General features: G+C 42.7%; 1 protein-coding gene across 4 annotated transcripts in view; it reads right to left on the bottom strand.

Moving 5' to 3' along the window:
* Window positions 1–14,440, bottom strand: part of mbtps1 (membrane-bound transcription factor peptidase, site 1) — a 123,453-nt gene extending 109,013 nt beyond the window's left edge. For 2 of the 4 annotated variants that reach the window (XM_063066728.1, XM_063066724.1), the window contains exon 1: window positions 14,346–14,440. The gene's annotated coding sequence lies outside the window, so the exon portion shown is untranslated. Of the gene's footprint in view, window positions 1–12,519; window positions 12,621–13,966; window positions 14,317–14,345 lie in introns of those variants that run through there. The other 2 variants (XM_063066725.1, XM_063066727.1) reach the window with 2 other exon arrangements.
* Window positions 14,441–14,663: the final 223 nt, after the last annotated feature.

The following is a 14,663-nucleotide window of genomic DNA, read 5'->3' as shown; positions in this document are numbered from 1 at the left end:
GACCGGCCAACAGGGGTGGGAGGTGTTAATCACGACCAGAATATAGGTGAAACTATAAGTCACTTACAAGTGGTTAATAATACACTCAATTTCGTTTCTAAAAGGGTTTATCTAACAAATTTAATATTAAACACACAGCGTATATTTTCCTCCCATGAATATAGTGATAAGTCAATTATAAGTTACTTATAAGTCAATAGCATCATGACATTTTAATAACATTTGGATATTAAACACCCATTTTCCTTGTATGAACATATATAAAATCATTGCAACACACCAACATCGCTGAATCAGTGGGAGCCCTGGGCTTGTTTCCCTGCAACAAGACGGTGCCATCGCAGGGTGATGGGAGACAATGATACTCAAAGGGGGTTCCTTATGTCCAGTCTATTCCGCAATTTAGTTTTCATTGTATTCATTGCAGAAAATTCTGCTTCGCAGAGATATGATGCTGGAAATGGAAGCAACATTTTCAGTGCTGTCATGGCTATCTCAGGATATTCAACCTTGACTTTGATCCAGAATGCCGGCAGAGATGTTATGTCAAACATACTTTTCAGCCCACCATCATTAGCCAGCTCGAGGAGTTGATCTTCTTCCTGCGCTGACATGGATGATTCACCGGGGACATTCACAAATGGGTCACGGACCCATTCCTTTGCACGTCTTGGCTCATTTGCAGTTGGGAAGTAACGCTCGAATTCTGCTGACAGTGAAGTTAGGTGATCGCGCACCAGCTGTGAGAAAGACGGTGCAGCCTCAGTCTTTCCCAAAATCCCAGCTAATGTTGGAAACAAGTCAAATATGCCCATGTGCACTCTCTGTCCCCACAGTTCCAGTTTGGCTCTGAAAGCAGACACTTAATCTGCCAACTTGAAGACAGTTGTCATTCTCCCCTGAAGTGACAAACTGAGTTCATTGAGCAGGTTGAAGATGTCACACAGATAGCCAGTAATACGACGCTCTCAGAGCAGCGGCATTTGTGGAGGTGGTTGCTCTCAACACTTGCTTCTGTCCCGCTTGCTCACGTTTGTTCCTCTCAACTCAACAGGTCTGTCTCTAAGTGCAGGGTGCTTGGATTCAAGGTACCGAAGCAGTTTTGAGGGCTTCATTGCTTCTTTAGACAGCTTGTCTCCAGATATCACACACAGGGGGCTTGGAGCGTGTGAGTCACCGATCGCAATAAAGCCATATTTTATGTATGACTCGCCGTATTTTCTGTTGAAGGAAGCTTTCTTTTTTTTGCAGTCTCTGCGTTATAATCATCATTAGGCCATTTACGTCTTCTTCCACCTCTTCCAAAGAAACTCTCAAACGACGTTTGTTTTTTACTCATACCGACTGATGACCTCGCATACGTTCAAGTTCAACAGCGGATGTGACAGGAAACGAGGAGAGGTGCAGCTGACTCATATCGCTTCATATCGCCAAATAATATCGTTCCCTCGCAGCCCGGTGGCACATGCTTTGCGGCCCAGTGGTTGGGGACCACTGCATTAAAACTGTACTGGTTCCTAATAGTTATTGACAAAGGAGTTCATCCAGTGTATGTTGCCATACCCTTTTGATTGACAGCAAATCAACAAAATCAGCGTAGACACCTAGTACAGATAATAGACCACTTTCAACGCTTGTGTGTTGAAATCTTCATTTTCATTGTAACATTCAAGATAATTGTCAATACAATCAAATTTTTTTGTAGTTCCTAACTTGAAGTAGTGAAATAGCTTTATTTTCATTCCTGGACATTTCTGGCCTCTCCAAGCCTGAATGCTTAAAGCATCAGTGAGCAAAACAGTTCCAAACTGTCTTATTGCTTATTTCTTACCAACTACCAGTGACAAAAATCACTCCTTTTGAACACAAACACACGCAATGGAGACACCTCTTTTCCCCTTATTAGGGGGAGAGAGCGAGTAGCCTTTGGAATACTGCAAGTCTGTGTCTTTATTAAAGCTTTGTTGCATGCTTGAGTGCTCAACGGGGGGGGGGGCACCGATGCTTTTTTTTGCTGGTGGAGGATGGGGGATCGTTGCTTTGCTGCTGCTTACATGTGGCAGGGGGAGCTGGGGGGGGGCTTTGGGGTTCTAACCTTTAACTGTCATTCATCCTTTGGGGCACTCCTCTGTTTTCATGGATGGTTGCGAAGAAAAAGTATTTCAGGATGTATATTGTATACATTTCTCTGACACTAAATGTACCTTTGAAACCTTTGAAACAACTGTTTAAAAACAGTTTACACCAAGTACAGTGTAATGTCTAACAGCCATGCAAGTGCATGCAACTAATGCTCCAGTAGCACTTACTTCCAATATGATGAAGTGCTTTGAGAGGTTGGTGATGAAGCATATCAACTCTTGCCTGAGAAGTGACTTGGATCCACTCTAATTTGCTTATCATCAACAACAGGTGCCAGTTCATTGGCTCTTTACTCATCCCTGGAATATTCAGTTAGCGAAGATGCATACATACATCTGGATGCTCCTCAGAATTCAGTAACATCATCCTCTCAAAACTAATCAATAAGCTTTAAGACCTTGGCCTCAATACCTCCTTGTGCAACTGAATTCCTCAGTTCCTCACTTGCACACACCAGTCAATTCAGATTGGTAACAAAATCTGCTCCACCGTCTCCATCAGCACAGATGCACCACAGGCTCTCTCTCTCTCCCTCATAAAGGGGCAGAGAGGTGTCACTCAGCGAGAGGGGAGACAAACAAAACTCCTCACTAATTTGCGATGATAAAGTCTGCCGCATTGCCTCCACATCACCCCCACGGGAGAGAGGGAGAAATTTACCGTACAGAACCACCGACAGCCATTCCGCTGTTCCCAAAGTTCCATTTTCTCCCGTGACACTTCAGTAACCGGCAGCACCATAGAGTCGACTCGTCCACAGAGCCACGAAGCCTCGAAGGAGCACTCTTCTTCTAGGCTATGTCCTTGGGATTTTGAAAAGCGGCCGGTTGTGAGACCCCAGGAGTGGGTCCCCCCACCACAAAGAACCAACAACCTCTCACTCAATGTCAGTAAGTCCAAGGAGCTGATTATTGACTTCAGGAAGAGTAAACCAGAGATCCATGAGCCAGTCCTCATCAAGGGATCAAAGGTGGAGAGGGTCAACAACTTTAAATTCCTCTGTTATCATTTCAGAGGTCCTGTTCTGGGACACGCAAGTGTAATTATGAAGAAAGCATGACAGCGTCTCTACTTTCTTAGAAGTTTTTGAAGATTCAGCATGTCACCTAAAACTTTGACAAACTTCTCTAGATGTGTAGTGAAGAGCATGACAGCCTGGTATAGAAACACCAATGCCTTTGAATGGAAAAAAACTACAAAAGGTAGTACACAAGGCCCATTCCATCACGGGTAAAGCCCTCACAACCACTGAGCACATCTACATGAGCGCTGACGCAGGAAATCAAGATCCATCAAGGACCCACACCATCCAAGCCATGCTCTCTCCTCGCTGCTCCCATCAGGAAGGGTGGTACAGGAGCCTCATGACCCACACCACCAGGTTCAGGAACAGTTATTACCCCTCAACCATCAGGCTCTTGAACCAGAGAGATAACTTCACTTACCCCATCACGTAACTTTTCCCACACCCATGGACTCAATTTCAAGATTTCTTAATCTCATGTTTTCAATACTTATTGCTTATTTATTATTTTCTTTTTGTACTTCCACAGTATGCTGTCTTTTGCATATTGGTTGTTTGTCCTGTTGGGTGTGATCTTTCATTGTTTCTATTGTGTTTCTTGTACTTACTGTGAATGTCTGCAAGAAAATTAATTTCTTATTGTTAAATTTAGGGTTAATCTCCCATTCAATGCATGCACAAAAGGCATTGTGCTCATTAGCTCATCACTGCCATTTATGATGTTAGGTTTTGCCTTACAGGAAGTCTGCCACAAACCCTGCCAATGCTGTCATGCATCTGATCTTGTCACCAACTTTACACAGAATTGCCTTTTCACTCTCACGATGGCCTTCCATAGGTTGTAACTAGGACTCTTTCATATACGTAATATGATTCAACAGATCGCAATCAGGAAGGAGAGGCCATAACACCCCTACCATAAATATTCTCAACACTGGTGCCCCACAGGGCAGGGTTTTCACTCACAACTGTGTGTCTAGGTTCTGCTTTTCTAGATGACTCCACCTAGGTGAGCCATCTCAGATCCTGAAGAGTCAAGAGTACAGGAAGGAGATAGAGAGCGTAACCACATGGTGTTATGGTAATGACCTTTACCTCTACGTCAGCAAAATTAAAGAGCTGGTCACTGACTTCAGAAAGGGCAGCACTGCATATGCTCCAGAATACATCAAACCTCACTAACAGCACTACTTCCTCAGAAGGCTAAATAAGTTCAGCATGTTCCTTTTGATTCTCACCAATTTTATTGATACACCATAGTAAGCATCCATCTGGATGAATTACAGCTTGGTATGGCAACTACTCTGCCCATGATCATAAGAAACTGCAGAGAGTTGCGGACACAGTTCAACACATCACTGAAGCCAGCCTCCCTTTTGAGGACTGTCTACATTTCTCATTGTCTTGGTAAAGCAATCAGCATAATCAAAGGTCCCATCCACCCTGATACTCTCTCTTCTCCTTCCCATCGGGCACATGATATGAAAGCTTAAAAGAAAGTATCGCCAGACTCAAGTACAGCTTCCACCCTGCCTTTGTAAAACTACTGAACTGTTTCCTAGTACAATAAGGTGGACGCTTGACTTCAATCAGATTGCGAGGTAAAGCATCCATCTATCTCACTGTGACCTTGCACTTTAATGTTTACCTGTACTGCACTTGCATTTAATTCTGCAGTCTTATTGTTTTACCTTGTACTACCTCAGTGGAACTGTTGTTATGATTTATGCTCTGGACCAAATGCAAATAAGCCTTCCACTGTTCATGTGACAATAATCAACCAATTTACCAAATGTTTGTTACCCAATGATTCTAACAACCGGAAGCAATAGAAGTTTGCCACTGCATGAGATCTATCAACCCCATTTCAGAAGTGTGTCATTTATGCATGCATCATTGTAATTGGATCACAAAGTCAGAGATTTTCCCAGTGTCCCTCAGAGAGCAAAGAGAGAACTGAATGAGAAAACAAATCAAAAATATTCAAATATGCAAAGACAAAATAACCGAAATTGCACCCAGAATGATTCCAATCTAACTTATAGCTCACTCGGATTACACGGATGGAACATTTAGAAAGTTTAAGAACTTAAACAAAATTTGGAAGGTAAAGAAAACTCCTTATTTGCACCAAACTACCACAGTACAGCAAAACTAAACCTGATTGATTACTAGGATATTGACCTTTAGATGTAGAATCTGACACAACGAAAGCTAACTCAGCCTGGGTGATGCATCAAACTCTCGTCAAACCAATAGTAACTTGATCTAAATAAATCTGTCCCACAGATAGTCAAGCAGCAATCTGACAGCTTTTCATGGAATCACACATTCCAGCTTAAATACCAAAAAAAAATCACCATCAAATTATATACAGTGCACCATCGTGATCAACCTATAGTGACAGAGGAATGGCACACAATATGAAGAAAATGGCTCTCTGGGTCCTCACCAGAATCCAGGTTCCGTGAGATCTTATAGCACCAGGTCAAACCTGACCACTATAACATCCCATAACCCTACTTCATCAAATTAAACACCGTTTAAGCACTAATTTGAAGAAACTAGAGATTAACAAAAGGCACAAAATCTACTCATTACTGAAGACTTCAATGCCCATCAAGAGTAGCTCCACTACACTTCCAAAAATTGACCCTGAATAACCTAAATATCAAACTGGACTTCTGATTATGGCAAATGAACTAATTAACCTCACCACCCAATGATACACTCCAATGTTCCAACAATGAGTATTGTGCCAAGTTCTGAATATCAGCAATGGCCAGAAGCCCACATGAACAACACCATACCAGGAAGCTTGATGTTCTGTGACACACAATTAATCTCTTTATTGTCCACCATTCACAAGACACCTCAGGAAGGAGTTGTAATATTCTCCATTGTCTTGACTGCTGTTCCAGCAGCGTTTAGGAAACTGAACAATGTCCAGTTCATTTTGCTTGTCAGGCCTTCATCCAAGACCCTAAACAGCCAATACAGACTGCAATGTGCATTATTTACGAAATGAACCATGATCATTTACCAAGGTTACTTTGAAAACACCTTCCAAACTCAAGACCTCTACCATTTAGAAGTACAAAAGTAATGACTGCATACCATACAATTACCTTCAAGGGACTTACTCATCACGCCAACTTGGAAAGTCACATCTTCTCTGTCACCGAGCCAAAGACTTGGAAGTTCCTATCCAACAACATTATAAGAACATCTTCACCACAAAGACCATCAGTTCAATAAGAGAACTCTCCATTACCTTCCCAAGTAAAATTCATGAAGGGCATTAATTATTAACTTTGCTGTGATGCAGTAATGTGATGCAGTAAGATTGCCCTAAGATGCAGATAATTCCTGGATACAAACAACATTTATGTTACAAGAAAATAGACTACTTACACAATTTACTTTGGAATAGTTCCTAATGGTAAAAGTTGACTTGGATCCAAATAATGATAGCTTGATGTAATAACCAAGCAATTGTGTCAAGCACCACAATTTCCAGGCCTAGATGTTCTATTCCAGGAAAGTTGGCCCCCATTTCCTTTGATAAACTGAACACGATTGCTTAAGCAGTTTATTTAATCTGTTAATACAATTATTAACCATCCAGAATGAAAAGGTCTGGAGTAAAAATTACAATGCTGCTTGGTTCGTTCAGCCTCAAAAACAGTCATAAGTACATAACTTACTAGAAGTACATAATTTACTGGAATGTTACCTGGGTTTCATCACCTAAGTTACAGAGAAAGGTTGAACAAGTTGGGTCTTTATTCTTTGGAACGTAGAAGGTTGAGGGGGGACTCGATAGAGGTATTTAAAATTATGAGGGGGATAGATAGAGTTGACGTGGATAGGCTTTTTCCATTGAGAGTGGGGGAGATTCAAACAAGAGGACATGAGTTGAGAGTTAAAGGGGAAAAGTTTAGGGGTAACATGATGGGGAACTTCTTTACTCAGAGAGTGGTAGCTGTGTGGAACGAGCTTCCAGCAGAAGTGGTTGAGGCAGGTTCGATGGTGTCGTTTAAAGTTAAATTGGACAGCTATATGGACAGGAAAGGAATGGAGGGTTATGGGCTGAGTGCAGGTCAGTGGGACTAGGTGAGAGTTAAGAGTTCAGCACGGACTAGAAGGGCTGAGATGGCCTATTTCCGTGCTGTAATTGTTATATGGTTATATATGATTATATGGTTACAGTTTGGCATGTTGACAAGGCCAATATCATACAAGTCAGTTAATAGATACGCAAAGCTAGAAGGCTGGCTGATTTGAGGCACAAGAACAGACAGAGTCTGATTTACAATATCAAATCAAAGACTGAAGTTGATCAGAAAAAAAGTGTATGTGTATGCAGACCTTAAAATAAAAGGTACTGGATTAGTTTGTGCCAGCCTCCCCACAGAAGTAGAAACACAGAAAACCTACAGCACAATACAGGCCCTTCAGCCCACAAAGTTGTGCCAAACATGTCCTTACCTGAGAAATTACCTAGGGTTACCCATAGCCCTCTATTTTTCTGAGCTCCATATACCTGTCCAGCAATCTCTTAAAAGACCCTATTGTATCCACGTCAAAGTTAGAAATGGGCAGTGTCCTTTTAAAACATTCATGTTCAGAAAGAACATCATTTATGTTTTTGCTTTTTAAACAAGGTAATAAAAATATTTACAAAAATAAATGATTCAATGCTTTTTTTGTTCTTTACGTTCATAGTCAATGCTTTCTGTACTGTTCTATTACATTCCTAAACATCAATAGCACAGTTGCCACTCATGTGGCCCTCTGGGGTGGTATAATAACCACTACCATAATTGAGCGACTTTTTAACCACAAACCAGCTCCTCCCTCTCGAGTAGGAAAAGACCTCTACACAGTGGTCCTTCCCAACCAAACCCTTGTGTTGCATGCAGCAAGCTTCAGCACGTGCCCCTGATCTCTGAAATATGCCAGTTGGCAGCACTTCCCCACATACATCTCGATGTGCTGGCAGATCAACAAGCCTCAGGTAGACCAAAGGGCACTTTTCACCAAGCTGAAGATCTGTCAGAAGCTCTTGGTATCCATCTCCATGTCCCTGAGAACAGCCCATAGATCAGTGTCCTGTCACACAGCTGATCAGGATGTCCAGCGACACAGGCCCTTTCATCTTTCTCCATATCCTCTTCGCAGACCGACCGTCTGCAAAGAGGTGTTCCACCGTCTCTTCCCCACTATAATCATCCCGCAGACAGCATGCTGTGGGAGTGACACTCCAGGCATGCAGGCAGGATCTGACTGGGAGGGCCCCTCTCATTGCCAGCCAGTCAGCACCAGTTGGAGAAGCCTGGAGAAGAGGTATTCTGCCAGATGGCCTGGACAGACTGCTCAGGAAACCACCCTCCTGTGTAACTTGACTCCTTCTCCTGCAGTGCCTGCAGGATGCTCCCTGTTGACCACTGCTTGGTGGACCTGTGGTCAAGGTGTTAGTCCAGATGAATGTTTCCACGAAGGACAGGTAGTACAGCAACATTCAGGTGACTGGGATGTTGCATAGCATCAGAGTCAGATCTATCCTTCTTAACACCCCAGGGACAGACAGAACCTCGGCTTGTAGAGGTACTTGGTGCCCATATATTTAGGTTCCACACACAGTCTGATGCAGTCACACAGGAAAGTGGTCATCAGATTGAGGACAATATTGAGTACCTTTTTTGCTCCCATTGTCTAGAGACTTGTGCATTGTGACCCACCTGCCCCGCTCCAGCTAGGATCTCCAGATGAACCTGAAGACAGCACAGCTGACTGCCAAGCTGGAGTGAGAATGTGTCCTGAAAGTACCCCACACCTGATAACCAGGTTCTTCCCAGTTATCAATAGGGAGCACTCTCCCCACAGTCCCATTTTCTGTTTTACCTTCGCAGTCTGCTCCCGCCAATTCTCCAGGGCATACCTCGATCCCCAACATCTTTATATAACCAGACCAGATGGTGAAGGTGACACTCAATCGGTCGGGTCAGGTGCCAAAGAGCATGGCCCCACTCTGTTTTATATGGAAAAGTGCAGGGGAAAGGGGAAAATAGAAAAGTGTGGAGAAATTGTAGATATTTATCTATGCAAGGAAAACAACATTTTGGCCAGCATAGTCCTTACTGAGCTCTTTTACCCAGTTAACAGTTTGAAGATAGTGTTAAGTCACGTAGGCACAACACAGTCTGGGAGCCAGTACACAATTTAAGACAATGTTGGAATCAGAAGTCATTCTGTTACTTAGGTGTGAACAGGAAAGAGATCTCTCCTAATCAGAAGAGACAAGATACCGTAATGTCGAACCACAGAGGGTAAAACAAAATGTAACTGGTCCAATTAACATAGCATGGAAAGGTAAGAGTTTAACTCGAGTTAACATTAAATGAGCCATATTTCAAAAGCATTCACTTCACTCCTAGATTACAATAAAACTCTGTTTTATTATCTTTGGAAGATACCCAGAAGAGATATTTAGATTTTTATTTGCAATTCTCTTCATCCTGACTTTAGATAGGTGAACTAAACTCAAACAGGACAACATCCATTATTTTCAAAACTCATAAGTGACAGAATGGCTCACACCTTCATATCCTGCCGAACAAGACAGAACTGACTTGGTGACTAGACAATCATAGCATAAGCCCATAAGATACAGGAGCTAAGGTAGGCCATTCGGCCCAATGAGTCTGCTCCGCCAATCAATCACGGGCTGATCCAATGCTTCCAGTCATCCCCATCCCCTGCCTTCACCCCATACCCTTCGATGCCCTGGCTAATCAAGAACCTATCTGTCTCTGCCTTAAATACACCCAATGACTTGGCCTCCACAGCCGCTTGTGGCAACAAATTCCACAGATCTACCACTATCTGACTAAAGTAGTTTTTCCACATCTCAGTTCTAAATGGAAGTCCTTAAATCCTGAAGTTGTGCTCTCTTGTCCTAGAATCCCCTACCATGGGAAATAGCTTCGCCACATCTAATCTGTTCAGGCCTTTTAACATTCGGAATGTTTCTATGAGATCCTCTCTCATTCTCCTGAACTCCAGGAAATACAGCCCAAGAGCTGCCAGACGTTCCTCATACGGTAACCCTTTCATTCCTGGAATCATTCTTGTGAATCTTCTCGGAACCCCCTCCAATGTCAGTATATCCTTCTTAAAACTGCAAAACTGCACACAGTACTCCAAGTGCAGTCTCATGAGTGCCTTATAGAGCCTCAACATCACAGCATCTAAGAAAAGAAATGACAACTAGAAAGAGTCACATCAAGTGATGCTATTCAAATGTATTTATAAATTATTTTGCTAAGAATTTTTCACATACAGATTTAAACAAAAGGATGCTTTAAAAAAAATCAGGAATACTTGTGTGTTCATGGAAAAGAATACCTTTACCTTAACACCCTTAAAGTTAAAACAATTATCCAAAATTCCAACAATCCATTTCCAGTTATACATCCTTCTGAAATACTCTAATACTAACAAGTGTCTTTAGTTGTGTACTAATCCAGTTAACTGTAAAACATTACTTCAGTGTGAAATGAACAAAGAAATTGTGGTTTAAACTGCATTCAAACAGCTCTCTAAAATGTCCCTACTGTTATCCAAAGTTAAGTCATAATAGCACCCAGACCGCAAAACCAGACTAAGATAATCTATAACAACAGGAATTCTGCAGATGCTGGAAATTCAAGCAACACACATCAAAGTTGCTGGTGAACGCAGCAGGCCAAGCAGCATCTGTAGGAAGAGGTGCAGTCGACGTTTCAGGCCGAGACCCTTCGTCAGGACAGATAATCTAAGATAATCTATACAAGTTTTGTCATCAGAGCCACTAATGACCTCCTACCCACACCCCAGAACCTGAACCAGTGGTGGGGAGAAGACCCTGCTTGCTTTCTTTGTCAAGCACCTGCATCACGAAGGCACATTTTAACAGGATGCACCACAAGCCTCACGCAGGGGCGGTACACTTGACAGCATTACCAAGTTCTCAGACAGCTGGCATCAATCTTGGAACAGAGGCGAATCACCACAAATGCTCTCCCACAAACATCAGCAGGAAATGTCCACATCACACGATTTGTACCAGCAGGCCAACCTCCAGAGCACCATATAACATCAAAAGATGTAAGCATTCTGCAGGCTTCTTGGGATTGGAAAATGGACATGGACTTGGAGAAAAAGCTTGTGTTTCCCCTAGACATTGCGGCTACAACACTCCGGCCAGATATGGCCCTGTGGTCCACAACAGCCAAGCTGGCATATGTTGTGGAACTGACACAATGGGAAGACAGTGTCGAAGAAGCTTATGAAAGGAAAAAGACCAAGTACTCTGAACTGGCAACTGAAGCTGCCCAGAATGGCTGGAAGACCAAGATTTTCCCTGTAGAAATGGGATGCAGGGAATTTGTTGCTACATCTACAGCCAGTCTATTGAAGAAGATGGGGGTGAGGGGTCACTCCCTCCAACAAGCAATCAAGTCCTTGTCAAATGCAGCAGAAGAAAACAGCAATTGGATTTGGATTAAAAGGAAAGACAACAAACTGGGCTGCAAGATGAAGACGGGAGGGTATGGAACTGAGGGGGTGTATCTGAGACGCCAGGTAGCACCTTTGAGCCCTCTGGAGACATCATGAGCTTATCAAAGAAACGTCAAAGGAGGGTGCCCACCTGATGACCCCGATGATGCACCTACCCTCCCTCCCTGTCAACACTCCAAGCCCACTGCCAACATTGAGAGTGCCGACTTACCATAGGGATTGAAATATCAAGTCCTGGTATCTCTACTATGATAAGAAAAACTAAAAAAAAATCGAAGTAATAAACTGTGTTCTCCACAGAATCACATACCTATTGCATTAAAAAAGTATTTAAAAAAATATATAAATAAAAATTTTTAAAAGTTATGGTGCCAGACGAGAAATGAAAAAGCAATTTGTGAAAATTAATCAAACATGTGGCATTGCAACCAGACTAGAGGAGGAAAAAAAGAGCTGCAGAAGTTAGCATATGGTAATAAAAACTCAGTTTATTAGTGCCACCCTTACTTATCCGGTCTAAATTCAATGTCCATTGTCCTGTGTGGTGGAGAACAAAGCTATGCAAGCCGAACAGCTCTTCGCAGGAAAGCCTGGAGGCAAGTGAAATGCATAGGGATGACAACAACATATCTTGAGAATAATTGTACTGATCGTCTATTTGTGAACTCCAAAAATATTCCCTCGTTCTCAGTCTGGATGGAAACTACTCAACTTTTTCAAATAGTACAGTGATACACTGTAGGGATTGACAAATTATATTTGGGGTTAGATTTTCACAAAGTATTCACCTCTTTAATTCCAATTGTCTTCCTTACAATTCATATTGTTGTGCAGTCTCAAGCAAACTTCGGTTGGCTTAACGGGATGAGCCAGGTAAGTGGTGGAAAAAAGAAATCACAGCCATCTCTATCTTCTAAGAAAAGAAAGCATTTTGAGATGCTAGTACCAAGGACTGTCAACAACTAATGAAAAATAAGCATTCCAGTAAAAGTGAGATCCTTTTAGATATAAAAGGTTGTTGATCTGTAAAAACTCATGTAAAATCCATATAGACAATGGAAACAAAATATTAAAATGTTATAAAAACACAAGTTAGCCCACAAACTTCAGACACATAAATTTATATTATAAATTAAGTAAAATAAAAATTAAGAAAACACAAAGAAATCTATAATAATGAAGAAAATTTAAAACCCTAGAAATCCAATGTACTGTAAAGGGCATGCAAGTTAGTTGTAACAACAGTACAGTCACAGCCATTTTTGGTTGTGAGCCAGTGCACTGGAAATTGAGTACCAACAGCACCCAAAGGATTCAACATCCAAAAGGATGTTTCTCTTCTTTCAATGTTGAAAACGTAGAATCCAGGACTGAGACCTCCAAGAGAAGAAGCAAAACTAAAAAGCAAACACTTTTGAGAGGGATTTGAGAGTTCAAAGCAGCAAAATTTGTGATTCCACCATAACCCCCTCTGCCAGATCAGAGGAGAGGCTACAAGGGTGCACTGCCAAAAGGGTTTACCTGCTCCAGTGACATGTGTTGGAAAGCTAGCTGTCACAGATGTGACACGCCAAAAATATACTCAGCATAACTACATTTACCTTACCTCATACTTCCCAAAGAGTTTCATTAAATACAGTGTCAGATACACCAGCATGCACCCCAACCAGAAGTATCCATTTCAATTGATTCACTCCAAAAATAATCACAATTATCTTCTACTCCAAAAATACATCAATTCTCCTCCCATTCAAAGCTTTTAAACAAAATTTAGATAAGTGGGGCTTGTTTTTAAAACAGGAACACAGAATTAGGTAAAAATCCACAAGCTCTTTACAATTCTAAATTAGTGAGATAAGTTAATGATTGGAGCCGCAGGTAAGAAAATACAAAGAATTACAGTATTTTAACGCCAATTCAAGACCTTATGCCAATAAATTCGGCACACAGTAGTTCCTTCTTACATTTTCACAAACCAAATTCATGTCCATACCAGTTCAAGTCAATTTTTGAAAGTTTAGAGCACAGCTAGCGAATTAGATTTTGTACTTCTTCACTGCAGTATTTCAACCATTGTTCAATCCTCCATAAAACACCGATCGCACCGATATTAAAAATACAGAACACGTGATTGCTGCCCGATTTGAAAATAAAGGCAGTTTCTGCAGTTTTGGTTAACAAATGAAGTACACAAGGACGCCAAGACAGAGGGTAAAAAAACAGAACGGGTCTCACCAGCCGTGTAGAGAAATGGCCTGTCTAAGCGAGAGTCAGGGATACAACGAGGCCCATTGTGGGGCCAAAGCCCTCCCTGTAGCAGCAGCCGCTGCCGCTACTAGAGATCGGGTCCCTAGCAGGCCTCGCTCGGTCTCAGCGGCTGCAGTGAGCCACAAGGCCGACGACTGAAGCCCCTGACCGGGCCTTCATAACTCACCCACCCGAGGGCCTGCAGTGCCCTGTTCTCCGAGCAGTCCCTTTAATTGGGGGGCCACAAAGAAGGTCGGCGCCTGTTAGCGACAACAGCAGCCGGCCCGTCTCCCTCCAAATGGCCGGTGTACGACGTCGGCCTGACCGACATCTAACGCCAACTCGACGAGAAAGGAGCAGACCTCACCTCACAGCCCCTCCAACAATACTCGAGCACCGCTGACAACCTCCTACAACTGCCCTCAGACCCCGCTCCTGAATAGACCAACCCCTCCAGCTGATTGACGCTACTCCCAGCCAATCACAGCCTCGCGTCTGTTGTACTGACAAGACCAAAGACCAATGGGTTTCGTCGGTTTGTGGTTTTTGGGAAGCGTGATGGTACGTTACGGAGGGAAAGCAGTTCCCAGTCCTGCCACCTGGGGTGCTAGTGGGCCGTGCGAGAAACACTCCTTCGCAGCCCGAGACGGGGGAATCTCCCGCGGTGCTGCTCGAAAGAACCTCG

Source organism: Mobula hypostoma, chromosome 14 (assembly GCF_963921235.1).
Source record: "Mobula hypostoma chromosome 14, sMobHyp1.1, whole genome shotgun sequence".
Lineage (NCBI taxonomy): Eukaryota > Metazoa > Chordata > Chondrichthyes > Myliobatiformes > Myliobatidae > Mobula > Mobula hypostoma.
The sequence above is the reverse complement of the archived record's forward strand: the minus strand, read 5'-3'. Positions and strand labels throughout refer to the sequence as shown.